Source organism: Pristiophorus japonicus, chromosome 17 (genome assembly GCF_044704955.1).
Source record: "Pristiophorus japonicus isolate sPriJap1 chromosome 17, sPriJap1.hap1, whole genome shotgun sequence".
NCBI lineage: Eukaryota > Metazoa > Chordata > Chondrichthyes > Pristiophoridae > Pristiophorus > Pristiophorus japonicus.
The window spans coordinates 89,972,510-89,992,497 of NC_091993.1; positions in this window are offsets into that span (position 1 = coordinate 89,972,510).

Below are 19,988 nucleotides of genomic sequence, written 5' to 3' on the forward strand. Positions count from 1 at the left end.
GCTTATGCCTCCAGGTCACTTTCGCGGGCGGAGCGCAGGTACGGTAAAGTTGAGAAGAAGGCGCTCGCGTGCGTGTACGGTGTCAAAAAGATGCACCAATACCTTTTCGGGGCCAAGTTTGCGTTAGAAACCAACCACAAACCCCTCACGTCCCTACTATCCGAGTGCAAGGCAATCAACGCCAATGCCTCGGCACGCATTCAGCAGTGGGCACTCATGCTGGCGGCTTACGACTACACGAAAAGGCACAGACCAGGCACAGACAACTGTGCCGATGCACTTAGCAGGCTACCCCTGGTGACCACAGAAGGGTCCGACGAACAGGACTGTGAGATGATCATGGCAATCAATGCCTTTGAATCCACAGGTTCGCCTATGATGGCTCACCAAATCAGAGCCTGGATGACCAGCGACCCCACGTTACCTCTAGTTAAAAGATGCGTTTTAACCGGTGACTGAGCAGAGGCTCGCGATGCCTGCCCCGAGGAGGTCAAACCCTTCCATAGGCGCATGCATGAACTCTCACTACAGGCAGACTGCCTGATGTGGGGCTGCCAAGTAGTTATGCCCTTACGAGGCAGGGAGGCGTTTGTCCGGGAGCTCCATCGCAAGCACCTGGGGATCGTCCTTATGAAGGCCATAGCCAGATCTCATGTCTGGTGGCTTGGCATTGACGCGGATTTGGAGCTCTGCGTCCGTCGGTGCACCATTTGTGCCCAACTCAGTAATGCCCCCAGGGAGGCCCCCCTAAGCCCCTGGCCCTGGCCCACCAAACTGTGGTCACGGGTGCATGTAGACTATGCGGGCCCATTCATGGGCAAAATGTTCCTCGTAGTCAGTGTTGCATTTTCAAAATAGATCGAGTGCACCATTTTAAACTCGAGCACCACCTCCACCACTGTGGAGAGCCTTAGAACTATGTTTGCAATGCACGGCATTCCTGACATATTGGTCAGTGATAATGGTCTGTGCTTCACCAGCGCAGAATTTCACGATTTTATAGTTGACCACGGTATAAATCACGTTAAGACTGCACCTTTCAAGCCGGCCTCCAATGGCCAGGCGGAGTGAGCAGTGCAGATCATTAAACAAGGCATGCTCAGAATCCAAGGTCCCACGCTGCAGAGCCACCTGTCGCGACTGCTGCTGGCATACAGATCTCGTCCGCATTTGTTGACTGCGGTTCCCCCCGGGCAACAATTGATAAAACGAACCTTAAAGACCAGGCTCTCGTTAATCCTCCCAGACATGCATGAAATTGTTGAGGCTAAGCATCAAAAGCTAACTGAGTACCATGACCAAAATTCGAGGGGGAGGTGGAATGAGATAGGGGACAAAGTGTTTGTGCTAAACCATGGCCAGGGTCCCAAATAGCTTTCAGGGACAGTAACAGACAAAGAGGGAAACAGGCTACTGGTTGTACAAATGGACAATGGCCAAACCTGCCGGAGGCATGTAGACCAAGTAGAAAGTAGATTCACTGATAACACTGAAGAACCAGAGGCAGACTACAATGTGCAACTCATATAACACCTGGTGGACAGACAGGTGTAACAACCTGAGGAAAGAGCAGTCTCAACAGACAGTCCAGGCGAGATACCAGCAATCACACCGAACGAAAAACAGGCACCAAGGCAAACAACTGAAGCACAATTAAGACGCTCCACGCGAGAGCGCAGACCACCTGAAAGACTGCATCTATAAAGGCAATAAGACCTTGGGGGAGGGTGATGTCATGTATCTCACATTACTGTATATAACTGTGTCTTACCATGCTATACATGACTGCAACTGGATATGACCTGTAACAATAAGCATACCTTACCACAAGGGGTGGACTTGCAGGAGACACTCCATACCTGTCCCACTGAGGTATATAAAGGGAGGTCTCAGGCAAGTGCAGCACTGGAGAGCTGGAATTAAAGGTGCAGGTCCTGAGTGACCTTGACTTCAGCATGTGTCTCGTGTGAGTCAGTACATTAGAGTCAGGACTTAACAGAGAGAGACTGGGGAGAAAGAGAAACTGGGGAGAGAGACTGTAGGGAGAGAGAGACTGAAGACAGAGAAAGAGAGCTTGGGGAGAGAAAGAGACTAGGCAGAGGGAGAGGGAGAGGGAGAGAGAGAGAGACTAGGGAGAGCGAGACTTGGGAGAGAGAGAGAGAGACTGGGTAGAGAGAAAGAGAGAGACTGGGGGAGAGAAAGAGACTGTTGAGAAAGACACTGTTGAGAGAGAGAGAGACTGGGGAAAGAGAGACTCGGGAGAGAGAGAGAGACTGGGGTCGGGGGGAGAGTGAGATAGACTGAGGGAAGAGAGGGAGAGAGAGATGGGGAGAGTGAGTGAGAGACTGGGGAAAGAGAGTGGGGAGAGACTGGCAGAGATTGGGGGGAGAGAGAGTCTGGGGAGAGAGAGAGAGACAGATTGGGGAGAGAGAACGGGACAGAGAGAGAGAGATGGAGAGGGGACGGAGAGAGAGAGAGAAGGAGACAGAGGGAGAGAGATAGAGAGAGGGACAGAGAGAGAGAGAAAGAGAGGAACAGAGAGAGGTGCGAAGGTCCAGACACGTGTAGTCCATTCCCGCAGACTGAGCAGCGGCCACACTTTGAAATAACACAGGTGGAGGCGCAGCACATGTACAATGGCCGCTGGATAGAGACTAAAGCAAACAAGTTTTAGGCCCCGGTGAAACAAAAAGGAGCATTGTTTTTTTTTTAATTTTGAAAATTGTTTAAAGCTGAAAAAAAAATACAGGAAAGTGATGCTGAATGTGCCCTGGTAAGTTCCAGTTAAATTGTGCCAGGTGTTGTCGCGTTTTAGAAAGTTTCAATCAGAGTTATTTAAATCACGTTATGAGACAGGGGAAATGTTTGTGCTCTAGTTTGTACCTCAGAATCTGTGAGAGACGGACATTTAGAAAGAGAACCAAAAATGGGGAAAAACACAAACCATTTTATTTTGTCTGTTGTTCTATAGTCCTAAGAAATCCCAATGTAAATATAGATTTCCTCTAAATGTTTACTGAAGTGTTAATAGAAACACGAATACAAAAGCAAAATACTGCGGATGCTGGAATCTGGAATAAAAACAGAAAATGCTGGAAATCTCAGCGGATCAGGCAGCATCTGTGGAGAGGAAGCAGAACTGGAGAGTGTTCGGAAAAAAACAGATTCTTAACAAGCACTGAAAGGGGGTGGGGTAGAAAAAACAAAAGGGAAGGTCTGTGATCGGTTGGAAGACAGGAGAGATTAGAGAGACAAAAGGGATGATGGCCCAAATTCAAATGGTAATGCCAGGAGCTAGAAAAACGTTAGTCAAGATAGAACGTGAATGGTGGGATAATGATCAGCTGCCATTAGAGATAAGGAGGAAAAAAAAAGAAAGAAACAGGCTGTGGGGGCGGCCAGTGGGGGGAAGGGAGCCAAAGATTGGCAGCAGTTACACTCTGAACTTTTTAAACTCGATGTTGAGTCCAGAAGGTTGTAAGTGCCTAAATGAAAGATGCGTTGAGCTTCGTTGGAACAGTGTAGGAGGCCGAGGACAGAGAGAACATAAGAACATAAGAAATAGGAGCAGGAGTAGTCCATTTGGCCCTCGAACCTGTTCCACCATTCAATAAGTTCATGGCTGATCTGATCATGGACTCAGCTGTACTTCTCTGCCCGCTCCCCATAACCCTCTATTTCCTTTTCGCTCAAAGATCTGTCTATCTCTGCCTCAAATATATTCAATGAACTAGCCTCCAGAGCTCTCTGGGGCAAAGAATTCCATAGATTTACAACCCTCTGAGAGAAGAAATTTCTCCTCATCTCAGTTTTAAATGGGTGGCCCCTTCTTCTGAGACTATGTCCCCTAGTTTTAGTTTCCCCTATGAGTGGAAACATCCTCTCTGCATCCATCTTGTCGAGCCTCCTCGTTATCTTATAAGTTTTAATAAGATCACCTTTCATTCTTCTGAACTCTAATGTATATACGCCCAAACTATTCAACCTATCTTCATAAGTCAACCCCCTCATCTCCGGAATCAACATACTAAACCTTCTCTGAACTGCCTCCAATGCAAGTATATTCTTCTTTAAATACGGAGACCAAACCTGTACACAGTACTCTAGGTGTGGCCTCACCAATACCCTGTACAGTTGTAGCAGGACTTTGCTGCTTTTATACTCTATCCCACTTGCAATAAAGGCCAACATTCCATTTTCCTTCCTGATTACTTGCTGTACCTGCATACTAACTTTTTGTGTTTCATGCACAAGGACCCCCAGGTCCCTCTGTACTGCAGCACTTTGCAATTATTCTCCATTTAAATTATAATTTACTTTTCTATTATTTCTGCCAAAGTGGATAATCTCACATTTTCCCACATTATACTCCATCTGCCAAATTTTTGCCCAAATCACTTAGCCTGTTTATTTCCCTTTGTAGATTTGTTGTGTACTCCTCACAATTTGCTTTCCCACCCATCTTTGTATCATCAGCAAACTTGGCTTCATTACACTCGGTCCCTTCATCCAAGTCATTAATATAGATTGTAAATAGTTGAGGACCCAGCACCAATCCCTACGGCAACCCACTAGTCACTGTTTGCTAACCGGAAAATGACCCATTTATTCCGACTCTCTGCTTTCTGTTAGTTAACCAATCCTCTATCCATGCTAATATATTACCTCCAACCCCGTGAGCTTTTATCTTGTGCAATAATCTCTTATGTGGCACCTTATCGAATGCATTCTGGAAATCCAAAGACACCACATCCACTGGTTCCCCCTTTTCCACCTTGCACGTTACATCCTCAAAAGCTCCAGCCATTCTGTCAAACATGATTTCCCTTTCATAAAACCATGCTGACTCTGCTTGATTGAATCATGCTTTTCCAAATGTCCCACTACTGCTTCCATAATAATGGACTCCGACATTTTCCCAACAACAGATATTAGGCTAACTGGTCTATAGTTTCCTGCTTTTTGTCTGCCTCCTTTTTTAAAAAGGGGCATTACATTTGTGGTTTTCCAATCTGCTGAGACCACCCCAGAATCCAGAGAATTTTGATAGATTACAACCAATGCAATCATTATCTCTGCAGCCACTTCTCTTAAGACCACAGGATGTAAGCCATCAGGTCCAGGGGACTTGTCCACCTTTAATCCCATTATTTTATCTAGTACTACTTCATTAGTGATAGTGATTGTATTAAATTCCTCCCTCCCTATAACCCCTTGATTATCCACGATTGGGATGTTTTTAGTGTCTTCTACCATCAGAGTGGGAATGGAGTGGAGAATTAAAGTGACAGGCGACTGGAAGCTCAGGGTCACACTTGCAGATTGACCGGAGGTGCTCCAAAAAGCAGTCACCCAATCTACGTTTGATCTCCCCAATGTTGAGGAGACCATATCGTGAGCAGCGAATACAGTATACTAAATTGAAAGAAGTACAAATAAATCGGTGTTTCACCTGGAAGGAGTATTTGGGGCCCTGGATAGAGGGAAGGGCAGGTGGTGTATCTCTTGCGCTTGCATGGAAAGGTGCCGTGGGAAGGGGAGGGGGTGACTGCAGAATGGACCAGGATATTGCAGACGGAACGGTCCCTTTGGAATGCTGAGGGGGGAGGGGGGGGATGGGGGCAAGATGTGATTGGTGGTGGGATCACACTGGAGATGGCAGAAATGGCGGAGGATGATCCTTTGAACGTGGAGGCTGATGGGATGAAAGCTGTGGACAACGGGAATCCTGTCATGGTTCTGAGAGGGAGGGGAAGGGGTGAGAGCAGGGGTGTGGGAAATAGAACAGACATAATCAAGGGCCATGTTAACCACGGTGGAGAGGAATCCTCTGTTGAGGAAAAAGGAAGACATGTCAGAGGCAGTAGTGTGAAAGCTGGCATCATCAGAGCAGATGCGACGGGGATGGAGAAACTGGGAGAGTGAAATGGAATCCTTATAGGATGCGGGGTGGGAGGAAGTTTAGTCCAGGCAGCTGTGGGAGTCAGTGGGCTTATAGTGGATACTGGTTGAAAGCCTATCTCCTGAGATGGAGATGGAGAAGTCGAGGAAGGGAAGGGAAGAGACCATGGGAAGGTGAGGGAAGGGTGGAAATTGGATGCAAAGTGAATTACATTTTCAAGTTCAGGGAGAGAGCAGGAAACAGCACCGATACAGTCATCAATGTACTGGAAAAAGAGGTGAGGGACAGGATCCGAGTTGGACTGGAACAAAGAATGTTCCACCTATCCCACGAAAAGGCAGGCATAGCTAGGACCTATGCGGGTTCGCATCGCAATACTTTTAATTTGGAGGAAGTGATTGGTGTTAAAGGAAAAGTTGTTCCATGTGAGAACAAGTTCAGCCAGGCAGAGGAGGGTGGTGGTGGATGGGGATTAGTTGGGCCTCTGCTCGAGGAAGAAGCAGAGCACCCTCAGGCCATCCTGGTGGGGGATGGAAGTGTAGAGGGATTGGATGTCCATGGTGAAAAGGAGAGAGTTGGGGTCCGGAAACTGAAAACTGTTAGTGACGGAAGGTGTCAGAGGAGTCGTGCATGGAGGTGGGAAGAGAGTGGACAATGGGAGAAAAAATAGAGTCGAGATAGGAAGAAATAACTTCTGTGGGGCAAGGACAGGCTGAAACAATGGGTCTACCAGGGCAGTCCTGTTTGTGGATCTTGGGAAGGAGATAGAAGTAGGCTGTCTGTGCGGGGTTGGGGAACTATGAGGTTGGTGGCTGTGGAGGGAAGATCTCCAGAGGAGATGTGGTCAGTGACGGTCTGGGAAATGATGGCTTGAAGTTCAGTGGTGGGGTCATGGTCCAGGGGGAGGTAGGAGGAGGTGTCAGAGAGTTGGCCATCAACGTCTGCAAGGTAGAGGACAAGTCGACAAGCAACAACTGCACCACCCTTGTCGGCAAGTTTAATGATAAGGTTGGGGTTGGATCTGAGTGAGTGGAGTGCTGCAAGTTCAGAGGGTGGTAGGTTGGAGTGAGTGAGGGGAGCAGAGAAATTGAGACGGCCGATGTCCCATCGGCAGTTTGCAATGAAGAGATCTAGAGAGGGTAAGAGGCCAGAGGAAAGGGTCCAGGTAGAGCCAGAATTCTGAAAACGGGAGAAAGGGTCAGCTGAGCAGGGGGAAGACTCCTGGCCAAAGAAGTGGGCACGGAAGTGAAGGCGAAGGATAAAGAGCTCAGCATTGTGCCAAGCTCAAAATTTATTGAGATGGGGGCGTAAGGGGAACACAAAATAATGGAAGTTGATGCAGTATTACACTTCTTAAATATTCACGGTATTTAACATAAATGAATTTATAGAGAATACTGGGGATGGGGCTGAACAAAGATATGTGGATGCAATCAATTGGGAATATTAATTATCCTCAATTGTTGATAATTCAGATGTGTGACAGATCACATAAAGTCACAGCTCCAAGGTATTCATGGTGTTCACATCAGCAGTAACTCTCTCAATGGTACCAAGCAGTTTCAGAAGGTGGTAAAAGTGATAACAAGAATAATGTCTGCAAGGTTTCTCCCCCATCCCCATGCACACACTCAGTGATACGGTAGTATTGCATGAAAATGGGTTATTGGTGGTAATAGTGGGCTCAATATTCCCCAATGCCGTTTTTTGGTGTATGTGAAGAGTTACGCCCAATTTTTTGGGGTCCAACTACGCCAAAAAAAACTTTAAAGTTTCCCCGTTTTATTTTTTGAGATTGGCGCCGTGCAGCCTATCCTTTAGTGGGTGGAGCCCAAGGGCTGCCCTGGAAAAAGGAGCGCATGCGCGAAATAAAAAATGACATTTGTTACGTGACTGCTATGGGCATGCATGCCCAGTACACTGCCCGGTCTACATTCAGCCATTTTCAAAGAGCCAGTTGTGTGTGAGAACTTTTATTCTGAGTGGAAAATATCGGAGCTGCAATGTGGCTCAAAGACCAAGAATTTCTCACAGGACGAAGTGGAGTTACTAATTGAGGCCAGATCAAGAGCATGGCGGTGAGGGGGTCACAGTGGGGTGCAGTGAGCCTCAACCAGGGTGAGGAGGGAAAGGAGAGCTCGACAGCACCCTCCCGAGAGCCAGGATGCAACAGATGTGGTTCAGATGATGGCAATGAACAGGGAGAGATCGGCCTTACGCGATCACTCCTGGACACCATCAGTGGGGTGGGTGATGAGGTATCGGGACTGTCGGGAGAAGTAACAACACTCTCGCAAGAAATGGGAATACTGTCTGGGCACATTAGGGATGGAATGTCGCAGGTACCTGATACCCTGTCGGTGAACATTCATGAGGTAATGTCGGAGGTAGTTGAAATACTGTTGGGGCTCATGAGGGAGGGAATGTCAGAGGTAGCTGCTGCAATAAGGGAAGACACCCAGACCCCGCAGCCATTCACAGAATCAACTGCCACTCCCACACCAATCCCCAGTCCAACCTCTAAAGAGGCCCAAGCCGGGCCTTCCACATTACCACCTGCCCATGCCCCTCAACAAGAAGTGCGCATTACCCGAGACGCCCGAAAGTTTGGTACCAACCCGAGAAACGCTGCGCCACCGCCAGCGGGCAGGAGTGGAATCACCAAGTCCAAGCGCCGAGGACGATCTTAAAACAAGGTGGAGGAGAGATGGTTGCAGCCTTTGTTTGCTGCTGTTGTTGTTGTTACTGTTGTAACTGTTCTCAAATTAAAAAATTTTTGTAAGTGATGTAAATTTACAAGTTTAAAAGTTTGTCAGTGATCTTAAAGTTTGTAAGTGATCTTAACTGAATACTTACAGTTTGATACAAGAATATTTTTATTAAATTTAAGTTAATTACAAACAAGTGTTAAAATTTTGAATAAAATATATATTTTAAATTATAACTGAATCATTTACATTATTTGCTCCATTATTAACACAACACAACATTACGGAGCTGGTCCAAACACTAAACATGGTCCACGTGGAATAGTTGCCGCTGAGCCCTCAGGCATCAAAGCCTTCATGGATGGCGCAATGCTTGAGCAATCGTTAAAGGGGCACGACGGTCCGTCCTCCTCCGCCATCGTGCTCCGGGTTCAGGTAGTTGCATGGCTTCCATGTTCTCCTCGTCCTCCTCCTCATCATCTGCATCTTCCTCCTCATCATCAGCCATTCTCACCTCAGGTGGGTTTTCTACTATCAGCTGCTGCTGCCTCATGATGGCTAAGTTATGCAGCATGCAGCAGACAACAGTGAACTGACCGACAATCTCAGGGGAGTATTGCAAGTAGCCTTCGGAATGGTCCAGGCTTCGGAAATGCTGTTTTAAGATGCCAATGTTCCTCTCTATTATGCAGCACGTCGCAATGTGCAACATGTTGTATTCCCACTCAGCTTCTGTCCGGGTTACGTGCAGGTGCGTCATGATCCAGGTGGCGAGGCTGTACCCTTTGTCCCCCAGCAGCCAGCTCTGTCCTTCTGGCTGCTGCTGAAACATGGCAGATACAGCACTCTCGCGTAGGATGAAAGCATCATGGGTGCTCCCAGGGTATCTCGCATCAATTGCCATGATGCGTGCATGTCGTCACAGACAAGATGTTCCTGTTCTGTTCCTGTACATCTCGGAATCCTCCAAAGGTGCTCGCAAGGTGATGTGGATACAATCAATGCAGCCCGGTATGCAGACCTTTGGGAAGCCAGCAATCCTGGAGAAGCCCACATTGCCTGGGCAGTCATGGGGAACTTTATGTAGTCATTCCTCTGGGCATATAGTGCAGCAGTCACCTGCCAAATGCAGATATGTGTGCATGTTGAGAAATAGCACACACAGCCCTAGCTGTGGCCTGGAATGATCCAGATACATAAAATGAAAGTGCAGCTGTAACCTTTACTTCAAGTGATAAAGCAGTCCTCGTAACGCTTCTAGGGTGCAGGTCTGCTTTTATTAACACAGATCTCGGTTACAACTTCTTTGCGGAAACGCAGCCTTCTCACACAGTATGCCTCACTCAGGTGCAAGTATGAACGCCTGGAAAAATGTAAATTGTCCAAACCTGCTTAAATGTCAAAAACTGGTGCAGACATCAGATTATGCCCCCGATGATGCAAAAAAATCGTACCTAAGTGAATTATGCTGGCACAGAAATTTTGGGGAAACTTGGAGATTTTTGTTTACTCCTAAGAAAAACAGTGCACGCCAAAAACAACTGTGCAGATAATTGAGGAAAATTGAGCACAGTGTACCTACTTTGTGATATTCTTTGGTGCCATTTATATAAAACTATTAAGGGCCTGGTCAACTATTTATCAAGAGTATAATTCTTCATTGAACTCATGGTCTATTTTACAGAAAACACACAACACTCTTTAGATTGTGGGGATCGGGGAGCATTCAGGATTTTCAGAGGGTTAAAACTGCCCCCCCGCCCCTCCCCCCTGCACCCCCCCCCCAGAGTTCAATATGAAAATATAAACATTTTAAATTTTAGTAAAACCAAAATTTTTCTCTCACAATAGGATGTTTATAGTTAGTTCCTGTATCTAACTGCAAGGAAGAAATGAAGCAGATTCTGTGTATAGACTAGCAATGTTGAATTTTTGGTCAATAATTATTTACAGGAACGAATTATGATTGGATTTCATTATAATATTTTCCTACATAATAATATAACATAATAATGCAAAAATAAAGTTTAAGTGAGGTTTCTAAATGTTCTTTAATTCTTCAAAGGCGGTCCTAAGACAATAGCACATCAAAAAGAACTAATCAGACAGAACAGTGTTTAATACGTTGTGCTACCCACATAAACTCAACTGAGTGTGGAAAAATGAAGTATTGTATCCAATTTCTTTGGATTGAGATCATATTTATCGCATTAGAAGATGGTTCAAAGCAGAACACTTAAGATTTTCAAACATTTTAATAAATTAAAAGTGAAAGGGGCTTCAGGCTAAAGTAATATTACTTTGTGGTTTCTATGAAGTAGGACTATTTCATACAGTTTAATGGACACATTCTAGCCAAAATGTTAAAATTAAACTGAGTAAATTATTTAAATGTTTCAACTTTATCCAGTACATGTCTTGTGAAATGATGGAAAGTCAACAATATTCACATATGGGACCATTCAGTTTTCCAAAAATAACATGTGGGAGATGTTACTTCATGTGCTTTGTTTTATAAACTTGTTTTAACAGATATTGCCTGGCATTCACATATATAATCCCTTATTTACTTTTATTTTCATGAGCTTTCCCTCCAAGAATGGTATACGATAAATAAAAATTATTACACTGAGAATGACAGCTAGGATTAGAATAACATTTACAATGATTCTTTGTGTAAAGTGTTTTTCTTACAGGTAAAGACAAAAAAATCTGGATTACCATATATGACATGCAACATGCCACTGTCTATTGATAACAATAATGGTCAAGTGTGTGCGAGATCTAATCAGATATATTTTAAAGACAGCAATCAGCATCTGTCACAATCTGGGATACTTTCAAATTATAGACCTGTAAAATTAAATGCCACGCTTATTTTTTGAATGCTAATGAGTTGCTTTCACTTGTGTGAAAGACCATAATGGATCTTTTCCATTCATGTCAAGCCTTCTGAAATGTACTGTTTAGGAGTCAATATATCCTAGGCTTTTTCAAAGTTACTTATGACAAACTCCTTTATTCCAAATATTTCTTCTATAACAAACAAGGAACTCCATCGCAGGTAATAACAGCTAAAATCTCAATATAAGAAACTTATTAATAAGAATGAAACATTTGATCAGAATGGCCTGGAATTTGTGGTGGGTAATAACAACAAATGAACAGCGTTTGCTGTTATTACCCCTTTGAAACTGACCGAAACATCAGAATGTAGAGCATGCGCATCCTAACGCAGAAATCCTGAAGTTTCGGTCTGTCATTCACTGCTTCACCACTAACTGCACTGTGCCCACCCCTACTCCCCATAGCCGGCAATCATTGCAATCAGGGAAATCAGTGACATTGACGAAGACTTTGGCTTTTTCCGCGGTAATATCGCTGTTAAATACCTCATTAAAAGTTAGACCTTATTGGATTAGGTGTAACTGGGGTTTTAATAGCATATTGACTGCTAAACAAACGTTACGGCCCTGAAAAACTAATTTTAAATTTTGTGCCGTGTCAAATTTATCCATTTTAATAAAAATTACAATTTTAAAGAAACTTTTTTTTAAATTATTTTTTTTATAGTTTGTTCATCTTTATTTCAGGTTTACCTATTCCCATGTGAGAGCCCCAATCTTTGTTTTGCTCTCTATGACATTTTAAAAAGTTAGAACAAAAGAAGCTCCTTTACTTCCTGGTTCCCGGTCTGTGAGAATTCTGCATTGTGATTGGCTGCTTGGACAGCTTGTTTACATCACGGCAGCTTGGAATTCCTACTACACTATATAGATCTCAATTGCACGTCGAAAAAGGCAAAACTTCTCGCCATGGTGATTGCGAGACCTTTGTGGGAAGTTTTCTTCAGGGAAACTCGGTGAATGCCTTTACTTTGCCGCTGACTGCAAATTTCGGGCCATTGAGTTTATCTTAACGACATTGCAGGTCCCAGTGGTCTATTGAGGTCTACTTTAACTTGTGGATAGTCAAGTGGCACAATGTGCTGGCAGCCTGCTCGTTCCGGGGCGAAGTGATTGAAGCATTTTGAGGTCCTGGACTGATTTAAATGTTTCCAATGTCCCAATGAAATGTACTGGATTCAGGCCAGCCCAATATTGGGTGGCCCAGAGGCCTCCAGGGTGGCAGTTATTTAAATACTGGGAGAGGGTGATGGGGAGGGCAGGAAGGCCTAGGGAGACAGTGGCCAAGATTATTCACGTTTCCTGGCCCCCACATGACCTCTTTGGCTCTATCACCAGTGAAAGCGGTTGGAGAGTACGTGGCACCTGCTCCAACCAGTTCTTTCGTAAAATGGCAATCGGGGGTCCTACGCACGTCACATGACCACAATTTGCATATTAAGAGCAACCTACAGCCTGAAGACTCAGGCGCTTTGGCCGTCTAGTGGTAGGCCCCCCCACCGAAAATGACAGTGGGCTAAACATCAGCATTAATGAGGTGGGCAAACTACTGGATCTATCTTGAGGCCGTTACCGCACCTTTAACGCCGATTTCTGCAAATTAAAATCAACCCCGCTGAGTTTTGATTCTGATTCCTACATTTGTGACCTTAGAGAGTGAGAAGCAGTAAGCTATTCAACTATAGGAACATCACAACTGAGGCTGATCTTGTCCTCACAACATCATCAATGTGCTTTCCAAGTGGAGCTCCTAGGCATCCTGCGTGGCTGCCTCCCCCAATACACGGTGCATTGAAATCTTTGCGCATGCGCAATATCTACAATGTAAAAGCTGGTGAGCGGCCTGTGCAGGACCTCTCTGACCATTGCGTGGCTGCACACACCACACCTTCATGGGAACTCTGTTGAGAACCCCAACTGATTTTTTTTATTCCTTCCCTAATTTAAATGCACCAAAGCTAATTGCAGTTTCTTTACAAGAACATAAGAATGAGGAGCGGGAGTAGGTCGTACGGCCCCTCAAGCCTGCTCCACCATTGAATAACATCATGGCTAATCTTCAACCTCAAGTCCACTTTCCTGCCCAATCCTCATATGCCCTGATCCCTTAGGGTCCAAAAATCTACTGATTTCACCCTTGAATATACTCAACAACTGAGCATCCACAGCCCTTTGGGATAGAGAATTCCAAAGATTCACACCCCTCTGAGTGAAGAAATTCCTCTTCATTTCAGTCTTAAAAGGCTGACCCCTTCTCCTGAGACTCTGCCCCCTAGTTCTAGACTCTACATCCAAGGTAAACAGCCTCTCAGCATCTACCCTGTCAAGCCCGCTCAGAATTTTATATTTCAGTGAGCTCACCTCTCATTCTTCTAAACGCCAGAGGATATAGCTCAGTCTAGTCCATCTCTCCTCATAGGACAACTCTCTCATCCCAGGAATCAATATAGTGAAGCTGTGTTGCATCACCTCGAAGGCAAGTATATTCTTCTTTAGATAAGGAGCGATCCAAAGGTTGAGTTAATTAACTCAAAGCACACACAGGGATCAATCCTGGGTCTTTCCTGAACAGCACATTTTCCAACTTGAACTGTATATGAGCCCCGAATAATTAATGGTGTTTAATATTTTAGAGTTAACATTGTGACTGGCTGTCACAGATGGATCTAGGAGTCTTTACTGAGAATTCATTTATATTCCTATGCTCAATTGCCAAGAGCCCTATTAAAGGAATCAGAACAGCATAAAAGTTGGTGCAGTAATGTTCTTACCACTAGAAATTTTTATGATACTTTGCAGATGTGGTATGAATCATTAGCATGACAGTGATATCTAGTGGTAGAACATCAGTACTGCACCAATCTATTGCATTGAAGTGCCGAAAAATATAATGGCTGAAAAATTCGATCTCCACACAAATCGGGCACAAAGTCAGCAAAGTGGTCCCTTCGCCCACCAGTTCGTGTCGGCATGAGACCTGAACCAATTTTTGGTTTGGTGCTCATTTAAATGCCTCCGGCGAACTGTTGGCACCAAACGAGCATGTCACTGCAACTCACCAATTGAGGGAGGGCAGGAAATCAGACATCTCCCACGCAATCTTCCCTGTATTTTTCAACTGGCGCCATGCGGCCCCTTTAAGGAGCTGTGCAGGCCATTCAAAATAACGTGGTTTTTGCTTTGAAAAGCCAGCATGCTGGCTGTGTGGGATCCTTAGTGCGCTGTGCGGCCCTGTGCTCCCATGCTGAGCCAGCTAGCAGTTCAAGCCACCTGGGGGGTATGTGCTGGGCGCGGGGGGTGGGGGAGTAGGAGGTGACAAGGTCATCCCTGGAGGGGGTGGAGAAAAGATGACTCGAGGGGGGGAGGTTGTGGGAGCGGGGGTGCCTGACATGGCCTTAGAGTAGACTGGAGCTTTTGTGGGCCCAAGAGGAAGACTCCCTTACCCTGGCCTCACAAAAATAAAAACTCAATTTCCTAGGCCATTTTTTGAGCGGCCTCCGGCAGTCCCTTTAAATACTGCTGGTCAGGCCGCTCAACATCTGGTACAACTGGCTGGAGCATAAACAGCTCATGCTCCATTCAATTGTACCTGAATTATGTAATCAGGTTCTACAACCAGCGTAGGACCCCATTTTGCATATTTAAGCTTGCTTCAGACAGATTAGTTGCTCACCCAATTTACAGGCCTCCCTCAATATTGTATCATGTGGGGCCTTGGCATCAAAGTGGAAGCCAAGATGCCCCCCCCATCATTTTCAACTGCAGGCCACCTGTTCTTCAGGCACTAACCGGGAGGCGGTGAATTGAATTTCTAATCCAATGAATTACTTCTGAAGCAGTGACCATTGTTATGTATGGCAACAATGCCACCCATCCAATTTGGGCACTGCTTTTTTTTTTAGCTAGTATCCAATGGGCTTTTTCTTTGAATACTTAAACGCATGGCCAGACCTGACACTGCTGACTAAGTAACAATGCTTTTGATCTCTAGCATAATCAAAAGACACACGTTAAGACTATCGTCTTTTACAGTGGTTATAGAGACAGAATATTTACTGAGCTTTCCTAGTGGCTTACATTAAATTGTTGCCCAGGGGTTACAGACGAACAAAGACAGACAGGTAAAGACCCTCTGGTCCATCAAGTCTTCCCCACACAATTGCGATACCTTGTGTATCACAACATGTACACTCCACCCCACCAGAAACCATGTGATCTCCTGGGAGAGGCAAAAAAACAGATTAAAAAACCTAGGCCAATTTGGGGAAAAAAATATGGGAAATTCCTCTCCGGCCCATCTAGGCGATCACTCTGGCCATTAAATTCCCTACAGTACCTACAAACTGTAAGAGGTGATCTATGCCACAGCCAGAAACAAATCCAGCTTTCGCTTGAAGGAATTCAGTGAGTCTGCATCAACCACATGAGAGGGCAGCTTGTTCCAGAGGCCTACTATTCTCTGGGAAAATAACTACCTCCTGTCAACTAACCTAAATCTAGCCTTATACAACTTAAATTTGTGCCCCCTGGTCCTGCCTAACCTATTTAATTGAAATAAACTGTCAGCTAGAACATTGTCTGTTCCCTTAATTCTATTAAAAACCTCAATCATATCCCCCCTAAGTATATTCTGCTCTAAAGTATAGAGTCCCAACTCTTTTAACCTATTTTGATAACTAAGATGCTTTAGACTTGGAATTAGTCTGGTGGCCCTCTTCTGCACCCTTTCCAGAGCCTCAATATCACCCATCATGTGAGGAGACCAAGGGCTAGAACCTCCACTTTTATGCTTATTGCCCAAAAATGGTCGTCATTTCCGGTGTGGGTGATAAAAAAGGGTTTTCAGATCATCAGCTTCTCGCCCATTCTCAAAGCACCTAGTCTCCATTTTTTAAAATGGGCGTTACAGCAACGATGAAATGGGTGGTAGCGTTACATTTTTTTGACCTTCTGCCGTAAAGTTTGGTCGTCCTTAGCAACGGCATGGCAACGCTTGATTCTCGCGATTCAGGAGGTCAAGGGTCATCATGACATGCGCAGAAGAGGAGACAGAGAGAGAGGGTGCTCAGAGCTTACATGCTCTGTTGAAGATTTTGTTCATGGGAATAAAACTTATTTTATTGTAGGAGAGAGCAATTTCAGATAACATTTTTGTTTATGTATTATATATATTGCAAGTGTGTCTGGGTGAGGTGTGGCTGCTTTGGGAGAAAGGAGGGAGACTTTAGAGCTTCACAGCAAGTAGGCAAACAAAAATTAGCTGTTACCAGTCACATATTTGCCCGAATTTGGCCTATAATGGAGAGAGGAGGAGGCATCACAGCACGCTGTGGAGACTGACGCTGGAGAGAGCAGTGAGGTGGGAGAGGAGCACATTGGAGGCCGCAAAAGAGCTAGGAGGTTCTCAAACGAGGCAAATGCCTCCCTCCTGCAGGAGGTCGAGTCACGCTGGGGTGATTTGACACAAGGAGGGCGTGGGAAGCCCACCCCAAAGGCCTACCAGAAGATATGGGCCGAGATAGCAGAGGTGATCTCGTCGGCGACCAACGAGCTTCGTGAGAGCAACCAATGCCGCAAACGATGGAACGACCTTGTGGGATCCGCAAGAGTAAGTATTAGATTGACTTACATGTACTTATGTATTTATATAATTTGATTTGTAACAGTCATGAGTGACTATCATCAGATCTGAGGTCTTTCACTTTTACCGGGAATGTTTTACTCAAAGCCTGCGGTAACAGTGCACTTCTTTAGGTAATGAATGATCATTTTCAAAATAATCATGATTATGTCTGTCGGTTATGTGTTGTATCAGTCTCTGTGACAGTACCTAGCAATTATATCACGCAATGATCTCATACCATGTCATCCTGTTACCTTTTACAGAAGAAGCTATCGACGCTGAGGTCTGTGCAGAGGCGAATGGGTGGAGGGCCACCAGTCCCCAGCGACATCACTGACATGGAGGAGCGGGTGCTTGCACTCGTGGGGAAGCATCCCCGGACAGCCACGGACGCATCTGCAGACCCTGAAGTGATGCCATATGAGTAAAACTTACACCATTGCATGATGTAAAGTCAATAGATGCCATAACCACTCATATCCGAACAATTATATATGATAGATGACTTCTAAAAGTGTTATAGAAATAATAATGGCATAATGAAAATCATTGCAATGTAGATGTGTTGATGGTCATGAAATGTGATGTCTTCAATGATTTTGAGAGCAGTGATGCTTTTGTCGTGCATATGCTGTGTGTAGCGCTGGACTCACCTTGTCACCCTAGCACCCCCTTCTCCTCTAATAACCTCATTTGTGTTTTGCAGCTCAGCCAGCTGTGCGTCCCCAGGCAAGACCACAGAGGCCAGAAGGTGGGGGCGTGGGGCCCGACTCTCGAGACGATCCAATATCTGGTGCTGAGGAGCTCCGATTGTCGCCCGTCAATCCGCTAGGTCTGTTCTCCATGGATGAGAGCGCGGACTTCGAGGAATCTGCATTGCCATGCTCCAGAAGTCATTCCACCCCAAGGCCATCTAGTGGTTCCCCAGTCATTCCCACCTCCACTGTGGAGGTACCTATTGTGTCTGCAAGCACTCTAGTAATGACTCCACGAGGTAAGGTATTGTACTTGAACTGTTGTGACCTTAGTCCATTTATTGCAGCTCCTGAGTGATAGTACAATATGGTGAGCTCCTTTTTATACTTGGTTACTGTAATGTCTGTAAGCTTGTAATGCTTGTAGCTCCACACTGTGGATGTGGACGTATTGTGTACTGCAACTGTATAGTTAATCATTAAACAGAACAGGCTTTCCAGAGAGTTCCGAGAGAGCAGCCGGCATGTTAGGAAGCTGTGTGTGCTGTGCTCTATGAAGATATCACAGTTACCTGTAGAGTACAGGTGACCCCTGGGTCTCCACCAGTTGCACCCTCTGGTGGTACAGGCATAGTGTATAAAGTATGAAGATACATCCAGTGGTCTTATGTAACTGTACATTGAGTATTCAGGATATATACTTATGTTATACATACATAACAGTACCGGCCCCAAGCACCTCACCACAGGGCACCCCATTTGTCCCCAGGACGGCACCAACCCCACAGAGATCTCGTGGACATGACAGGTCTGTTCCACGAGCGCCACATGACAGCGGAGAGATGGTACAGTTGTCGAGGAGGACTGTAGACATTGGTGACCAGCTCATCGAAACATTGGGGGGCATATCCCAACAGCTGGCCACCATGACTGAGTACATTCCGCAGATGGCAGAGGCCCTGGATGCAATAGCCAGGAACACTGCTGGCACAGGCCTCCAGTGGTCCCCGAGCACGGCACTCCACCCCTAGGTTCCACACCACCACTGCGAACGACAGATGAGAGCTAGGACCAAGATCCTGCTCTGCAATCCCCGCTCCCGTACCCATGCAACAACCTCATCTGCCTTCATCGCCCCCAATGAGACACCGCCTGAGGAGCTCCTCGGCCAGGCGCCATGGAGTGAGGAGGGAAAGGGGTAGAGGTGGGGAGAAGGAAAGTGAGGTGCATGTCTGCAGTTGATGGCTGTGTTATATCTCCATCTGGGTGTGTGCAATTTGTTGTAATGTATGGCGGCTGGGGACCACACTCCTGCTGTGCCTTTGTATTCTGTGTTGCTGGACATGTTGAACATTTGATTGATGTCAATGGTAGAAAAAATAGGTGTGGACGGGGGTTGGGTGTTATTGCCAGTGATATTTATGATTTCAGACCAATGTTGGTATAAAATTTTTGTTATTGAACATAACCTTGTTGCGCATTGTCTCAGATTGCTGCACTGTTACACACTGGTGATTCCTTAACATGAAAGGGTTAAATACAACTTCACATCAATCAACGTAAACTTTAACTGGCACCAAGATGATGGGCACCATTGATGTCTGAGCTGCACACACACAGCAGTGTGTCGGCGTTGTCACTCACATCAACGCTCTTTCAGGCAAATCGTTCAGATATCAGCTCCTCACATAAGAGTCTTGCAGCTATGTAGCCACTATGGGCCCTTTCTTGTGGTCTAGAGGGGGTCGTGGGCATGGTTGCATAGCCAGCATGATTATCTGGCCCTAGGTCAGTGTCCAGCCACTCGTTGTCCTCGTCCTCTCTCTCCTGAGGTTACTAAGCAAAATCTATTTCCACTGGACAGTGAGTCACTAACTACAAGGCATAAATGTAACATCATTACCAAAAGCACAAAGGGAAAGATTAAGAGAAATTATTTGCATACAGGTTTTTTTATGACATGGAATGTCCGAGCAGAAATATTGCACAAATGAAAACACCCCAATAATGCGATACTGATATTTTCTGATCATTATATATATAAACCTTTAAAGTATTCAGGCAACTATCAGAAGTTACTGATGAATCAGATAGTAGCATTATGGCCAGAATGGATCATCTGAAGTTAAGATCGAGCCAAACTAGACATTTTCG